Consider the following 18,828-nt stretch of genomic DNA (forward strand, 5'->3'; position numbering starts at 1 on the left):
GCGATGTTTCGTAATAGCAAGATAATTGATCTTTAAAGGGTTAAGCCTTCCTCAAATAACTTAAAATGCTTGTAACACTTAATATTATCGCATACCGTAAGATTATAATGATAGTATCATCATCGGTGACACTTCTGTGCCCATATGTTGCTTAAACTGAACTTTGAAAACTGTCATGATTTTCATAAATAATCCAGATAAACCTTCAGAAAAAGAAGCAAGTACGCAGCGCATATAAAAAAAGATGTTATCGGAACCTACACGAAAACCTCGAAGTCAATCATTGCGCAAAATTAATAAAATAAAAAAATATAATGCTAAATATATAGTTTATGATGCCAAAATAGTCTTAGAATATTCCGAACAAAGAAAAAAATTGCGATGAATGAGCGTAAGCTTAGAATTGAAGAGGTTGAAGGTGAGGGGGAGGGGGAGGGGTTCATTGAAATTTCGAGTGGTGGGTGGGAGGTGAGGGGAGGGAGGCTCGTCCCAAGCCAGTATGGCGGACGAAGCTCGCGTCGCGGCCGCCATACTGGCTTGGGACGAGACAAGTGATGGCAGCGTCGCTGGTGCGGAACAAAATTAAAACTGAATTTCTAAAACAGGAAAATTATCTATTAAACTAAAAATATTATACATGACCCAATTATTAAAGATTAAAATAGAAAAAAGTCCACAAACTGTAGTATTGAGACCGAAACTTCATAAGCGTACCTTCATAAAAAAGTGGCAGTTAGATTTAAAATTACATTCGACGTAAAAGTTTCGAGATATACACGTACTGCATGATTACACGCAACATATCCTGCGTATACTCACGCAGACCAGCACATGCAATGCTGTGCATGCGGCAGTGAGCTCAAGCGACCATCGTTTCGATCGTACACGCTGGAAATTAACGGGTACTATTGTCCGAAAAACGACACACAAACTAGCAGAATAATATTAATAGCCCCCGATACGACCTTATACGCATGTTCCAAACTGTGTCAGGATGACCCAGACAAAAGAAAAGGACAAAGGCTATGAATGACCGATAGCTATTCGGACAAAGGTTCATTCATTTCTCTGTGCAAGGCTTAAGAAGTTTAGGTATAGGACTAACTATGTATTCCTCCACGCAGGCATATATAAGCTATAATATACCTGCATATATAAGAAGAAACGTTACCTGCCTATTAGTGCCAAATATCAAACGGTTCTGGACGAATATAACTCCAGAAATTTTATTGTCGCACTGAAGTTTGAGAGCCGCTGCGCTGCACATGCAGCCAGTCTGCTATGCCTATGCATATGCACAGCACTAATATAATATGTTATAATATAATATGTTGACAAAGAATGTCTATGTGCATGGAAACTCACGTCACGCATCGTCCCATGGGCAGCTTATATAGGAACTTCAGTCATACAGTATAACTGTCACACGCATTCCATGCGTGCATGAACGTACGCGTAAACGCTGCTGTACGCTGCAGGGGCGAACTTGAATCCTTGTGTGCACACGAACACACACACACACGCACGCTGTTGCGTACATGTGCGCACACAGCGGTGCGTGCGCTTGTTGCTGAGATACGCACGGCGGAAGCGTGCGGCGACCAGACGACTTTTGCGTAACCCTGCGAGGGCGACGGCCGAGGAATGCGTCACGACACGCACGCAATACGTGCGTACGTACGCACTCAGGACGTGCGTATATGCGTTACATACCAGTACCAAGATGCATGCTTTATATGCGTATTATACGGCACAGAGCACTGGCGTATATAAGAATGATCTCTAGTTGTATACGATGGGCGTAATTAAGTTGATTACGCACAACTGGAAGATACGAAAATCTTGTCTTAAATAATTTCTATTTGTGCTGCGCATGATTTGGTCATACGCCGCATTATTTGACAGTCACATGCTATTTCCAGCATAATTTAATTACAAATATTTCATTTGTTGATTTATTATTAAAACGATTCGCTTGTTTAATAAAACGCTTCAATGCTCTAAGATGTGATGTGCTAACGATGGCAACTTTGTTTGTATTTTGATCAAACCCCGATTATTAATAAGAAATAAGAATAAGAAAAATAAGAAGCCGATTTTCAATAGTTAAAGCAATTAATTGATTCAGACTTAACTATATATAGCAACAAAAATAACTGATCTGTGCATGCATTACCACTGCGCGCGATCTCATATGCATGCATGAAAACAGGTGCACACATGTTCTGACAAAGCGTGCTATATGCGCAAGTCATGCATGATTGTGATGGAAAGTTCTGCGCACGTCAAGTTCTGGCACGGCAGAACAGAAGTCCTGCACGGCGTTGTCCAGATGCTGCACGTTATCTGTTCGTGCGTGTCATTAAGAATTGATAGTCGAGTGCGCTTGAAATTTTGCGCTTAAGTTTTGTATTTTCCGGCACTGAAAAAATATTAAATAAACTTCAGTGATTATAATATATGTATGAGTGGAAAGTACGATTGAAAAGAAGCTATAATGTACAAGGCAATCAATAGCTGAATTTTAAATTACGCGGCCATGCATTTTTTGTTACGTCTATATTTATTGATAGAAATTCTTCAGGTATCGCATCGAAAAAATGTTGAATTATAGTTAGTGCAAATTTTCAGAGTGTCTATATAATTATACTTCTGCGGAGCATGCACATCCGCGAATGTACGAAAACATTTCGTATATACGTGGTCAGTTTTGATGTTTTCATTTTATAAATTACTGCTTCAACTGAAAAAATGGTTGTTAGACTATAAGATCTCAAATTGATTATTTATTTAAACCACACACAAATATGCAGTCGCCCCAATATAAGATGAATATAATATCATATATAATACCAATCCAAGATGATATATAACAATTAAGATACTCATCAAACATTAATATATAACAAGCTGTCTTTAATTGTGATAGCAAGTCTTGAAATGAGAAATTCTTCCGATTTACTAGTAAGTTCACGACTTTTCACCTAAATTTTTATTATATTTTATTCAAATAAATAATCGAAGATTTCGTCGAATCTACAAACTGTATAATGTTAGAAACGCAAGTCATGTTCATTACATAAACGTTAAAAACTACTATGTATAATTTATGAAGTCAGGCACAAACGATGGAAGGTTAAAATGGCTCTCTAATATCTTATAATATACATGCAGCTATACAGTGCACAGTCAGGATGTTGCCACAACAAAACATTAAGGACACATTCATTGGCGCAAGCCTCACACTGAGCGTATATATAGAGCCGCTGCTCAGCCTCACCTGTCAATGTCAGTGGCGGCTCAGCGGCAGGAGGTCGAGCAGTGCAGGAGGAAGCTGCTGCGCAAACGATATCAAAACATTTCGTCTAGCACATGATTTTCCTAGATTATTCGTTAATAAAAACACAAAATTGCATCTAATGAAACAATTTAAGCACCTCGAAACAAACCAAGTATGACGAAATAATGTAATTACTTTATTTGACAATTGCGAAACATTCACTGTAACCTTCTGCTAACTTGCACTAGTTCAGATTGCTAGTATTCGCGTATATTAAGGGGCATATAAAACACTGCTAGGAAAATAACACTGGCTGCGAAAAAGATTTTAGTTGATTAAATCATTTCAGTACTGACATTTGGTTGGTCAACAAGTTAAGTAACATTAAACAACAAAGTAACACGTTAAGACACTCGAAACACGTTACAGTTTTTAAAAAACAAATAACACTTTTCACACTTAATAAATTTACAGTTTATTATTGTACAATCTACAAGAACATATGATCCAATCTTATTCACTCCACGCGAAAAAGTGATAAAATCTTGTACAATCCAAGTGCAGGGGTAATCCAGTCTTGTATAGGCCACGAGGAAAGGTAATCCAATCTTGTACAATCCAAGTGTGGGGTAATCCAATCTTGTACAATCCGCGAGTAGGTAATCCAATCTTGTACAATCCACGAATGAAGGAAATCCTAACTAGTGAAGCCACAGACATAACCATGTAATGCCGCAACACAGCACAATAATATCAAGGGCCCAGCAAAAGACCGAAGCCGGCGCAATTAATGAGACGCGCACGAGATGGAATAGGAAAGGCTGTTTGTGAGGCTCAACCGAGCCCGGCGCAGAGCACAACCAGCCTCGTCTAGCCTGGCACCACCGAACCTCCGCACAGCTTTAAGGGAGAGCCTTGGCTCTTACAAAGCGCCTCTACACAACACATCAATAAAACTCACTTGTTTCGCTCCACTGACACGATACATCTATGCGGAAACACTTCAAATTATACCAAACATAATTACTAGTGTTGCGAGAAAAACAACAAGCACCATGGATGATTTTCACGCAAAAAAGAATATGACTTCGCAAGAGCAACACACCCATACACCCTCACTCGGCGCCGGCACAGCGCGCTGTGGCTGTGCCAGCGGAGGCCCAGCGCAAGGCGAGGTGCGCGAAGGCGCAGGCGAGGCGGAGTCTCGTCTGCTCAGAGGAGGGCCGAGCCCAGAGCCGGGCGGGGCCGCGCGCTCAGCTACGGCCTCGGCTCTGGCCTCGGGCGCTATATATACACACGATCAATAGCCGCGCATCAATATCCGCCCGCTGCTTCTCTAAATCCATTGAATTGCCGGACCTGTAACTCGCGATCGGCAGTTTCTTCAACAAATCAGGGATCGGTCTTTTCTTGTAGGGCTAAGTCGTTCGCCGAGCTCGCGACAGGAAAAGCGTCTGGTGTTGTTAGGCCTGCAGACACGGGGTGTATGTGGCAGTAGTTTGGACCTGTGAGTGTTAGAAATTCTATACATGCTGATGCATGGGCTGATATATAATCTAACAAAAATTATAATTACGTTTTACCTTTGATTGTCTTTATTGTATTCTGGTCTGAAAAATTTTACTCAATTTGATAAAAATCTGACTGACAAAGCCAACAACAATTAAATTTTTTATTTCATACGTCACCGGTGAAATCACAAAAAATAACCGCACGCGAAGTATCAGATTTTCTCGATAATAATGGGATATCAAAATTATTCATGTACAACTATCAGTTAGATAACTATAATGGATTCATCAACCTCATGAATAGTAAAAGCAAGGAGGACAAAGCGATAAGATCACACAGCCGCTGTGCATTTGCATATTGAAATGACGTGGCATCCATGCATGGAACTCACGATTATATTGCTCCGTGCAACAATTAACATGTCATTAACATATCATATTGAGTGAAGAACAACGATCGTGTACGTATAGTGCGATGTAAGAAATATTGTTCATTGAAGAACATCACAAATAGCATGATATATTGAATAAATGAAGAACATCACATATTGTGCGATGTTCGGAATCTGTAATTGAGGTACAATATTGAGCGTCGTACAATTAATAAATAACCTTTTTGTAATCCTAGTCAATCATTAGGACAGAAGATGGCAAAAATACGCTATGCGCTAAACTGAGTACCTTCGTTAACGTGCGCCAACGAAGAACGATCACGAAGCGTTCAAAATGTCTTAATTATGCGCAACGATTGGATATAGCGACATAGACATGCATTAATTCCTGATGTCCTGTTATTGTTATATAGGAAGTTTCTGATTTACTCATAATATTAATTCAGCACGTAAGTAATCATGCGAACTCGAATAGCCGAAACTCAAGTAGAGAAAAATATTAAAATATGAAAAATTATAAATAAGGTGTTTAAGCATCAAGAAACAATCTTCGTCAGCTTGTACGACAAAGAGGCGCGCTCATTATACGTCTGAGGCCAGCGAGGCCACAATTCATTACTCACAAAGCCGCAAAAAATCTCTTGCAAAAAATCTCGTTAATTTAGAGAGATCTTGAGCCAGCCAAGGTTAGACTCGTCCCAAGCTACAAACACCGGAGTGCCTGCGAGGCTCGTCCCAAGCTGCACACATCGGGGTGCCTGCGAGGCTCGTCCCAAGCCACTTCATGACCGCCACGCTTAAAATCTGCGGACAGAGCGCGCCAACTTTTGGATTTTTCAAACTTTACATTTGTAGACATGTATAAAAATAGTACGACTGGGTATTAGCGCATGTCTGTGCTACTGTTTACATATTTTAAGGTTTATGGCGCACATATTGTTGAAAAATAACCATGTCCCCTGTCCTAACCAATTAATTTTGGAGGCAATTAGTAATAAATTGATCAGGCTGCAATTCAATTTTAAGTCTCGCTGCGCGGTGCGACCCTTAATTAGAGAATCCTGTTGTTTTGTTTTAAAAAGTAGCAGAAACATCCGACAACCAACATCGGGTTGAGTGTTTACGTGTCACGTGTGCAAGGCCGCCAATATACGGAAAATATTACGATACGTGTTCACGATTTCATAAATCAACGTATAGACTAAACATCTTCATGTATGGAATTTATTGTGTGGAAGCATGCGTTTTTTCGCGAATTTGAGGCGAGGAAGGTTGGACTATATAACGGGTGGCGTTGCGAATAAAAGTGCATGCATGGCGAGTTGGCGACTGATGTGGCGGCTAAAGTGGCGTCTGACGTGGCGGCTGGCGAGTTGGCTGACGAGGCGACTGAAGTTGCGTCTGGCGAGGCGGCTGACTATAGAGATGGCTGACGTGGCGGCTGACGTGAGGACTGACTATGTGGCTGACGTGGCTGCCGAGGAAGTAATTAACTGACGTGGCGGCGACCACGAGTGGAGGGCAAATAAACAAACGGCGGGACGACCTTCATCAGTGATATGGAGGAGACAAACTAAGTAAATAATTTTATTCGTCGGGCAATGCACTTGAAAACGACTGCACTATAATAGCGGGAAATTTAATGTGCTCTTCAAATGGCGTGTTGTAACAGACGCATGCGTGCTGTTTGCCTGTTTCATTGCTGCATGTATACTTCAAATTGATAAACCACTACCGTCGACAAGAGCATCGCTATAGCCAACAAATTTATTAAAGTTCATTTAAGTTTTCTTAATTAACCTAATAATTAAAGATGAGAATAATTATACTCAAATTCAATCAAGTCTTTAAGACCTGTTGAGATTTAAATCCATATTTAATATACATAACATGATCGAGACAGCATCCTCAGCGGTAAGCGATCCTGGCCGCCATGACAGGCGAGGTTGCGGCGCGCGCCGCTGAGGGCGCCACTGCGCGGCCACCGCAGCAGACGATTGCGCTCGCTCGGATCTCTGTAATTTTATTGAAAAAATTTCACGTATATTCTATCAAAATTAAATAACCACGGATAATTATTAGTGAAAATAATGAGCCATGAATACAAAATTCAATTAGATACCTTTTCGTAGTAGAATTAACTACTTAAATGAGAATATCAAATGCAGGTGGAATGAAGTACAGAAGCCACACATATTCTGTTGTTTGTATCCTTTTCATTTCACTTATATTCTTCCCGAGTGAACGAAATGCTATTTGAAAATCGTAGTTCCAGTTCTCCTCAAGTTTAAAACATTTGAATCTTTTAATTAAAATACCGCGCCTCAACCTAACCAGCTCCCCTGTTTCAGGTTCAATTTTGCTGGTTACAATTTTTGCAACTTTTTAAGCAATTTCCCAGCTTTCATTTGATGAAAAATAACCTGAGCATGAACTTGAGACCGTCTTAACATAACCTCAACATGTTTGGCAATAAATGCATCATTAGTGTCCAACAACTATATTTGAAATGACACACTATAAGCTAAAAATTCATAAATTTTCTCCCAGAATATAGTTGAAATTTGAATCTATAGCTTGGTTATTAAGCTATTTTACCCGATAATTGCACTGAAAATTTCTTACTGCTTCTCTCAAGAAAACACAAAAAAATTATTCGTAGTGACTGCATGGCGTGGCGACTAAAGTGGTGACTGACGTGGAATTACTCGTGGTGACTGACGTGTCGGCCAAAGTGATGACTGACGTGGTGACTGACATGGCGGCTAAAGTGGCGTCTGACGTGGAATTACTCGTGGTGACTGACGTGTCGGCTAAAGTGATGACTGACGCGGTGACTGACGTGGCGGCTAAAGTGGCGTCTGACGTGGAATTACTCGTGGTGACTAACGTGTCGGCTAAAGTGATGACTGACGTGGCGGCTAAACCTAAATAAAAATGAGGGGTGGAGCACCGATGATTATAGGTGGTGATAGTAGATTGTAGGTGGCATAACGGTGGGTGGCCAGATCTGCCGAAAATCGACAATAAAACACCAATAAATCGAAAGGGTGGCGAGTATAGGTAGGAGTCATAGATGAATCATCTATGATTTATAGGGTCTGAAACATCGATCTATGGCTCATTGCAGACAAATCTCTTGTGAGCCACCGATAACCGTTTGCCCAAACTGCACAGTGCACGAAGGTATTTGCCACTGTAATTTATCACGTAGAAAGGTGTTTTTGGGTCGCAGGTCATTCGAGATTAAGACGAAACCTTGACTTGTGCTTGGCGTTCTGACGTTCGTTCGGCGTTCTGAGACGAAACGTTCTGTGTGCTTAGCATTTAAGATTAAATTCTGTTAAGAAAATTTAGCGAAAATTTAGCGTGAATTCAGTAGGTACGAGCAAAACTGACAGATAGAAGCAAGGTGTTCACAAATTTTCCAAACCAAAGTGAAGCCACTGGGCATGTATCAGACTGCTTCTGATATAAATTGTCCGCAGAACAATGGAAAATTTTTGTCGCAAAAAATAGTTTCTCAAAAGATGACAGCAAATCCAATTTTTTATGTTCACATGAGATATTGAGCAAATTTAATACGAATTTTGCGTATACACCAACTGGGTGTGTTGGAAATATTGCGATCAATTCAGACTAAATATTGTATCATTAAGTATAAATTGTATGGATCGATTAAGTGTGTTATATAATATTGACAATATTCTCAAATCGCCTCATTTATCTGACTCTAAAGCCACGTCGACTTAGTCTGTAGAGGCAAGCAAGGCATCTCTAAAGCACAGCGGCTCGGCGGCTCCATAGCACAGCGAGCAATCGAGTAAGCATGCACACGTTCACACGAGTTGGGTTTACAGGAGTCGATCGGCGTTGAGCATCGTACTAATCTTACTAATCTTTACTATGACCTGCTTCCTACTAATCTTTACCATGTCTTGCTTGGAATATGCGCTTTCCGGGTTATTTGCTCGTCAAAAAACTATCATTTTTACGCAGAAGGATACGAATAAAAATTCGTCTTTCTATCGCTTACCTCGATAGTGGAATTTAATGATTTAGGTAAATTTGCTTATACAGTCCGTAATTATTTCGATTTTAAGTCTAAATTTATACTAGAGTGGTTAAGGTATCTTTTGGACGCAAAAGATTAAAGATTATGCAAGAGAAAAATAGTGACACGAAGTGGAGCAGGTAATTCACGTCTGAAATTTCAAAATAATCGAGTGATATCAATTCCTTATTTCACGCAAGAATATTCTTGATAAAATATTTCGAATCAAACCGCTGCCAAAATTGATGTAATGTTCACATTATGAAACTTCAATGGTTCTTAAGCATTTTTCCGTAGCCTTTACTCTGAGCTGAACCATTGTTCGTTACGAATAAACGGAGTTTGTTTCAGTGGCTGTTTATTTGAATGTAGCAGCATGTTTAAATAAAATTGTTGATGGAACCATCTAATCATCACGGTGGTAGCACTAACTTCTGTCATTCGATGAAATTAATACTTGCAATACTTCAGTCAAATATTTTAAAATTACTCAAGAGCCTAGTCCTCTCCTATAGCTCAACGGTAAAGGCTTTGCTTCGCGTGTGGGAGACCGGAGTTCGAATCCTGCAGGCAGGGAGTTTCTTCAACTCGAGTTCTCACGAGGTATGTGTATGGTACTCCGTTAATTTATTCCCGCTACATGTCTGACATTGTTACTTGTACTATCATGGTAGATCTATGTTCGCAGCCCTTACAATCCTGATTATGTGGAACTGTCAGTAAATACATAAGCTTCGGATTAGAAACTAAATTAAAAAAATTGTACGACTTAATTTTAAAAAGTGGCCATCGGTGGCTCGTCAATGTGCCACTGGTGCCAATGGGTAGTTATTTGCGGAAGAAGAGCTTTACGGGTATAGGGGGGCCATAGGCAGGTTATAGGCTTGGTAAAGGTGGTGCACGCCACCCTTAATTCACATAGGTGCTCCACTTTGGAGCACATAGGTGCTCCACTCTTAATTTTTATTTGGGAAGTGGTGTCTGACGTGGAATTACTCGTGGTGACTGACGTGGCGGATCCTTGCCTGACGGAAATCCTTTCTGTAATCCATAAGTAATCCTTGCTGTAATCCTCATGTGATCCCTGCTGCAATCCCTATATGTAATCATTGCTGCAATCCTCGATAAATCATTGCTGTATTCCTTAATTAATCATTTGCTGCAATCCTTAGTTAAGTAATCATAAAAGATTACTAATTGATTGCAGGAAGGATTTCTTAAGGATTGCAAAAATGATTACTTACCTAAAGTTTACAGCAATTATTAAGTGTGTATAACGGTCAAATAAAGTGTCATTGCTCGACGCCGATCAAATTGTTCAAAATAAAATTTGAAATGATTGTTGTATTTATTACTATCTCGGATAGAAAGCATATTGGATTAATATCAATTTGCAGAAAGAAACCGCATTAACATTTTTCAGTATATTTAATGGATACTTTTCGCTGTACACTAAGGCTATCTAAATTGGGTTCTCTACAATACACCGTGCATGGAAGGGAAACCGACTGAAAGCAGTAAACCATGAATCTCCGACACTGAAAATTCCTTACTGCTTCTCTCAAGAAAAGACAAAAAATTACTTAAGATTGCTTTAATTTATTTATATTTATATTACTTTGATTATAGTAAAATTTTATTATTGTTATTATTTTATTATTATTTATAAAGTTTAATTTATATATTTATTCTATTTATTTATATTACTATAATACTTTAATGTAATCATGATTACAGCAAGGATTACTTATATGGATTGCAGCAACGAATTCTTAAGGATTGCAGCAATGATTACTTAATATTTACTGCAAGTTTAAGAAAATTGATACCGAAATCGATGAAATTACGATTTACTTTCTCCCTCAAAATTCGTTGCAATTAAGTATCAGAACGGAGTCGCGGTGTCAGCGTTTTTAGGCCGTTATTATAGGCATGTCGCCGATTCCTTACATTGCGAAACATTTACTCTACGAACTGTCGCGATCAGGTAGGTACCGGAGTTTCATAACCTACCTGACTTTTAGTGAAGAAGGTTACATAGGAATAACCTTCTCAGATGCACCTCACACTTCAATGCTTAATAACTTTTTATGTTTGATGTTATCGAGGACAAGTTTTAAATCAAAGTTATTCGTCTTAAAGAGCTCTTTCAAATGGTATATAAACATTTGCCGAAAGTTGATGGGAAAGGACCTACCTAAGCCTACCTGATAGTTTTCCCTTTACCGAGTAGGGAAATTCCCTTCTGGGTTTTGGACCTCCCAAGGCAGGTTTTGAACCTCGGGTTCCCTCCAGAAGGGAAATTCATCGGACCTTTACCTGACAGCTTTTGAAACTTTAAGGAACCTGTCCTTGAAAGGTAATGAACCTCTGTTCCCTTCTGAACGAACCTCGCGGTCCGGGTGCATATGAGAAGGTAAAGTATTGGATTCTAGATTCAAGTTTTGTAAAACACTAGTAGGCATAGTTTAATCACGCTCAAACTTCAGTATGTTGGTAAACTTGACATGGCGATCATTTTAAGAGCAGAATTGGAGTTAGGTTAGTTTATTGTATTTTCACTATTTTTCAATTCTGAGTAAAAGTAAGCGCTCAGGTTCGCCAAAGCTTGCTCAGGCTCCCTGTCTGGAAGTCTACGGACGTGTCACAGTGTATTTCAGTGACCATCCATGCTCGGAAGTCTACGTTCTCTTACAGCGCATGTCAGAGACCACCAATGCCCGTAATCCTCGTAGTTTAGGTCCAGGTCAGGTCTAGTTCATCTACTTTTCACTTAAGATCCGAAAATAGCGCGGACACATCATGGGGAACATGAAATTCGTAATGAAATTCGATTCTGTACGTGTCAATGTGAAGCCCGATATAGGGTGATATTGGGCATGAATCCCCCTTGAAATGGTTTAATTTGAAGCATTTTGATGTATTTTAATGTTAAACTGAAATTGGGTTGATATTCAGCAAAAATATTTTGAGGGTTTCAAACTTGGTCCAAAAATGAGGTAAAGTTATATATGAGTTTACTAGACCCTCAGCTTTGGTAGAAAAGTGTGCTGAAACTGTAATTATTGTTGCACTTTGACGGGATAGGTATCAAAATGACCGGAATAACGGGGGCAATAACATATTAACGTTTGAAATCAATCGGCTTAAAAGCACAGGAGTTAATAACCAAGATTCATGTCTTCCCTTCAAATGCACTTCGTGGTTTTCGTTGCCTTCTCGGTACCCTACGAGGTGCAAAACCTTTCATGAAAGGTCCAAAAGCTGTCATGGTCAGGTTTTGCACTTGGACTTATTGCCTAGTAATATTCAAAGGTAGAATATCACTTTCTTTAAGTAATATGCGTCTAAGCTTGTTATTTGAGAATCTGGGAACGGAGTTGCACTTGAGCAAATAGTTATGATTAAAACTCAAGTTTTTCATAATTTTACCTCGAATGAAGCATTCCAGCACGTAATTCTATTTACTAGGAATTAAAACAGTGTTGTTAAAATTTTGGTGCATAAATCTTCGATAGCTGCAAAGATATTCATAAAAACTACATTAATTTGAATAACTTTTTCGTTTTTGCATGTAGCCAAATCCCGTTCCCAATTAACGAAATGGGAGCTTGAGACGCATCTAACGAGACCAAAATCATGCTTCAGCCTTCAAAACTGACTTGTTCATTCATAAAGTTTTATTGAAAAACGGACCTTTCTTGACAGGTTTCGCACCTTTCTTGCCAGGTTTTGCACTTCGTGGGGACCGAGAAGGGAAGGAATACCACGAGATTCGTTTGAGAAGGTAACTCATATGGAAATCATAAAACACAAGTGGGCATAGTTTAATCGAGCTCAAACTTTAGTATGTTGGTAAACTTGGCATGGCGATCATTTTAAGAACAGAATTAGAGTTAGGTTAGTTTTTTGCATTTTCACTATTATTCAATTCTGACGCTGCCAGACCGTCTAAAAATGTTGTAGTATTATATGTACACTTGCTCACAGCTTCCTTAAGTGTATTCACAGAGTTGTGACCATTTTACTTTCGTATTGGTCCAAAAAATGAAGTAAACTCATATATGAGTTTACTAGACCCTTAGCTTTGGTAGAAAAGTTTGCTCGAAATGTAATTATTGTTGCACTCTAACGGGATAGGTATCAAAATGACCGGAATAACGGGGGCAATAACATATTAACGTGTGAAATCAATTGCATTGAAAGCACAGGAGTTATTAACCAAGGTGCATGTCTTCCCTTGGAATGCACTTCGTGATCTTAGTTACCTTCTCGGTACCCTACGAGGTGCAAAACCTGTCAAGACAGGTTCAAAAGCTGTCTTGGTCAGGTTTTGCACTTGGACTTATGGCTAAGTAATGTTTAAAGGTAGAATGTCACTTTCTATAAGTAAGATGCGTCTAAGGTTGTTATTTGAGAATCTGGGAACGGGGTTGCATTTGAACAAATAGTTATGATTTAAACTCAAGTTTTTCATAATTATACCTCGAATGAAGCATTCCAGCACGTAATTCTGTTTATTAGGATTTAAAACCATGTTGGTAGAATTTTGTTGCATAAATCTCCGATAGTTGCAAAGTTATTGATAAAAATCACATTTATTTGAATAACTTTTTCGCTTGTGGATTTAGCCAAATTCCGTTTCCAATTAACGAAATGGGAGCTTGAGGCGCATCTAACGAGACCAAACTCATGCTTCTGCGTCCATAACTCACTCAGTTATTCATCAAGATTCATTAAAAATTGCACCTTTCTTGAAAGGTTTTGCACCTTTCTTGCCAGGTTTTGCACCTCGTGGGGTCCGAGAAGGGAAGGAATACCACGAGGTTCATTTGAGAAGGTAACTCATAAGGGAATCACCGCACCTGACCTGTCTTGACAGCTTTTGCCCCTCGTGTGGTAACGAGAAGGGAACAAGACTCTTAGCGAAATAACCAAACACTGGCAGAGCCATTAAACGGGTTTTTTGACGGGCGGAACTAGTCCAGCCTTGGCAAGTCGTATGTGTGTGCCAGTCAAACGTGTTGAGGTGGTGTTAAGTGTAGTCCACACACAAAATAGGCATATGTCATCATGCCAAGCAGAGAGACTATGTCATGTTCTTATGAAAGTTCCGACCACTGCATATGTCAGGATGCAATTACCCAGAGCCAGCCAGGCTCTGAGGCTGCAGCCAGACAAGGGGTGCGGAGAAATTCTAACACAGAGTCTCTCTGCCAGGGAGTCAACTCCTGCGAGATAACACGACACTCGCAGGAGATCATCCCATCACCAACCTGTTGGTAGGGAATTAATGACAAGATAGAAATGAGTGTTCAAAAACTTTATTGAAAATTCTCTTACAAACATTTAACCTACATTATCAACACAGCAATTGAAATGAACAAGCAAATTCCAAATTCATCAAATTGGGCAATTCATGGCATAAAAGGCAAGAGTAATTAGTAAATAATATTCCTTTAATAAAAGTAGATTACGGTAACAATCACAGGCAAATCGAATAGAACATTTCCTTTCTTAAAAGTACAACATTAGCGTGTGACCCGGAGGGACCCTGAGTCCTTCAATTTCATTAGTACTTCCTTAGGATTAGTCACCCTCCAGCTGCTTAGAAGCTGTGCAATCGGTCTTTGGAGGGGTATTCCATGCTCAACAGCAACTTTGCTGTTGATTTTGCGGAATTTGATTTTGCGCTGCATTCCATGTCCCAGAAGGAACCTTTCCCCGAAAGGTTCCATTTGAACGCTTTTTATGTCCATTCGTGAAGGGAATTAATCCCGGTAGGTTTTGAAACCTTTCTGGTAATTGTGCCCAGAAGGGAATTTTTTGACACCTTTCCATTCAAGAAAAATCCAATTGATTAAAGCTTATTGGCTTAAGTCACACCATCAATCAACATTATTTAGCATTGTGCATTGCTTGTATGAAATGCAGACAGCCAGGGCCATTTTGAAAATCATAGGGAGAAAATTTTTCCCGCTTTTTTTATAAGCCAAAATAAAGGCCTCGCAAAGCTGCGTCTACCATTATTTTTGCAACTCAATTGCGATATAAATGGCTCTAGTTCGCACGAAAGGGTCATTTTTTTACCTTCAGGCCATGAAATTCGAGGGCTTTGAACTTTGCATTCAATTTCCTGAGTCTCCGTATGTGCTAGGAAATTTTTTTTTTTACAAAAAAAGGTCGATTTTTTTCGCTTTCAACCATACTAAGGTCCTTTTCAGAAGGTAATATTTTGTCCCCGAGGTGCATCCGCGAAGTGCATAGATTCCCTTGAATCCGTTGGCTTTAGTTCCGCGACGGCTTGAAGCCAAAGGCGCTGTCAGCCTGCAGCCACTGCTGCAGCAAATACAAATTAATAATGCAAAAATTTTAAAATTAAATACAATGCAAATCCTTTGTCGGGCCAGTTGTTTGGATATTTATTTTCATTTTCTATGATTTAGTTAGTAATAAGCAGGGATAGCTCGTATGTGGCAACTCACCCGCAACACCATCCTCGAGATGAAAGAATACTTAAGTTATAGATGAAATTTGCATTCGTAATGCACGATTCTCTTGTAGTTTTCAGTAATTTTTTATATGAAACTCAATGACATGCTTAAAGTTATGAAAAAGAAAATATTAAATAAAAAGTTTGTAATTTTTTTGTCCCTTCAGATCAGATGAGAGAAAGGACCAAAGAAAGTAATAGCAAGTCTAAATCCTGACGATGGAAGGTATCGCTGTGCGAGGCCCTCAAGATTTGACGGTGCCAAGTTCGCGCTATCCTCCACCTGCTGGACGCTTTCCACTACCACAACAACAGCGTTTGATTCGAACACAAGAATGCGTCAACAATGTACTATCTATTATCAATTTTTTCAACTACAATTAGCTAGCCCACCTCTGTATACGGTGAGGTTTGAAAACCACACTGCATGAAGAATAATAATTAAATGAATAAAAGTTTTAAACTTGAATTTACTCGATTTTACACGTAACTAGGTCTGTTTGAATAATAAAACTGACTTGAAAAATAATTTTCAGCGATATTCACATTGCATTATGTTATCGATAATGACATTATTTTCATTGGCATGGTCATAAATAAGATAATGAAGTTGGTGGGTGACTGAATTAAACTCAAATGAATGAAAATCCATCAACTTTAGTTGAAGCTGATTGGTTCACAAAATTGGTAGTTCACGGGTTCGCTCCGCAAGCCCACGAACCTCCATATCGCATAAGTTTTATCCACATTACTTAAGCCTACGACACACCCAATACTTCATATAGTAAAGCTATCAAAAATACGACGCCCAATAGCTCCAGTTTCAAAGCTATTCAGTATTTTTTTGATATACATGCTTATGATACGGCGCAGCACCGACGAAGGTATTATAGCGCCTTTTTTTCATATCTTATCCTAGTGAGAGGCTGAAATTATATATACATTGCTACTGAGTAATTTAGTCAGGATCTGTTTTTCGAATCGTTATTTCAGCATTCACTAAACTATTTTTACATGCCAACAAGGCACTAAAAACAAACGAAAACTAATTACATGGCATACACTCCAGTAATCTATCTCTGATTACTGCAAATTGCGCGAGTCGTTAATTTTACTTATCATAATTCATTTACCTATAAATTATTTTATTCCGTACTGCGCTCATGGCCATCTATATGCAATACATTTTCCTGGTATGGCATTTTGTAAATAAAATGTATTGGAAATATCTGTGAATTTAATAACCTTCTCATGTTCGTGCAACAACGTTTTTTCAAATATTATTCGTCAAGTAATTACTGAGCTTATTTCTCACGATATTCAACTGTGTTGTAATTTCGTGACTGCGAATTGTAAGAATATTTTTGTTTGAGATACAGTTTTTCACGATGCTCAGTAGGTGAACGGAGCCTTCAGTACTTATGAAAAATAGAAATATTTGCTCTAGATTGTTGAATCGTCTTGCAATTACGTAATTTCGTAGTCGTTTGCGCATATGGAGCCAAGACTACAATTCGAGAACAGCGTTGCCTATTTCCGGCGTAGCAACCTCAGGATGCATAGACCTGATGGAAACGCCGGAATACTTTTTCTCAATTTCTTTGAGTGTATCGTTCAATGAATTTAGAAGACGAAGGCGGGTACGTAATCTCGACGTTCGTAGACCGCGCCATGAGTATATCTTTATGCCTCGAATTTATTTTGCAGGATTAAGTAAACATAATTCAATTCTGCGTTGTCAGCTTCTATTAGACCATATTGAATTTCTTACGATTCTAAACAACCCGACCACCAGAGCTGGGCAGCGCTACTTTGAAATGTAGCGGGCGATACCGCTACCGCTACATGCTCTAAATGTAGCTGGCGCTACCGCTACAATTGCTTAAATGTAGCGCCGCTATCGCTACCGCTACTGAAAATGTAGCGGCCGCTACATGTAGCGCGCTACTGCCCACCTCTGCGTGGTAACAACTAACATGTTGACACTAGTAACAGGCTGAGGTTGACAACATTACACCGAAATCTTTCGTATAGTTTTATTCCGTAATTTATATTACGTATGTATCATGCTGGTGTTTAAATAATATTTAATACTATCAAGTAAAATCTAACGGCTTTATCTATAAAAGTAGCGGTAGCGCTGTAGCGGCAAAACCTCATATCGCTACTTAAATACAGGGTGCGGCGCGGGAACTTACTTATTTGAATTGCGCGCCACGTGGCGGCCATTAGTCCTAGGAAGGTGGCGCCATGCGCAATATGGTGCGCGGGCTATGAAGTTTTTCGTCCACTCAGTTCAGTTGCGACCATGCAGTGGTCGAGAGAGGAGCGCGCGTTCGCAGTCTCTGTGTACTTTTCTAGTGGCCGGTCTATCGTTGCAACCCAGCGTGCGTTTAGGAGGCAGTTTAATGTCGCGCCCACTGGTCGTGTTCCTGGTCGTACATCAATCGTTCAGTGGGTGAATACTTTTATGAATACAGGCAGTGTGTGGAAACAAAAACCAGGTCCTTCCAAAACCACTAGGACGCCAGAAAATGTCGAGAGAGTAAGGCAGGCGGTTTTGCAATCACCTAAGCGATCCGCACGAAAACATGCATCTGCGCTTAGAATTTCCGATCGCACAGTTAGGCGAATTCTGCACCAAGACTTAAAATTCCACCCTTACAAACTGGCAGTGGTGCAAAAACTAAATCCACGTGATTTTGTTTCACGACAAAGGGCATGTGAAGCCATCGTTGAAAACTTGCCTAACAACNCTGAGATGCATTGCCATAAGGAATATCATTCACCAAGTTATCGCTATGATATAATTGGCTGAGTTGCCAGTGGAGCACAATCGCCGGCATAAACATTCGACCACACGAGGTTAGTTTGGCCGAGTTATTCGATGATTCTAGCATAGGGAAATATGCTTCGTTTTAGCAAATACATGAATATTTTATAAATTATTGTGAATTCCCGAAGCACGTCAATAGGTATCTATACGGGTTAATTCCTTCCTCTGACATCGCAGCCCTAAGCGCATCTAAGCGCTGGGGCACAAAAAGTTCTTAGAATTTTACTTTTAAATTCATCCATTGCATATAAATGTGGAGACT

General features: G+C 39.5%; 1 protein-coding gene across 1 annotated transcript in view; it reads right to left on the bottom strand.

Annotated features, from left to right (window-relative positions):
- LOC108667572 overlaps window positions 1-3,605 on the bottom strand; it is a 32,990-nt gene extending 29,385 nt beyond the window's left edge. The window contains exon 1 of the mRNA XM_018154615.2: window positions 3,281-3,605. The gene's annotated coding sequence lies outside the window, so the exon portion shown is untranslated. The remainder of the gene's footprint in view (window positions 1-3,280) is intronic.
- Between the last annotated feature and the right edge of the window lie 15,223 nt (window positions 3,606-18,828).

Source organism: Hyalella azteca, unplaced genomic scaffold (genome assembly GCF_000764305.2).
Source record: "Hyalella azteca isolate HAZT.00-mixed unplaced genomic scaffold, Hazt_2.0.2 contig12758, whole genome shotgun sequence".
NCBI classification, from domain to species: domain Eukaryota; kingdom Metazoa; phylum Arthropoda; class Malacostraca; order Amphipoda; family Hyalellidae; genus Hyalella; species Hyalella azteca.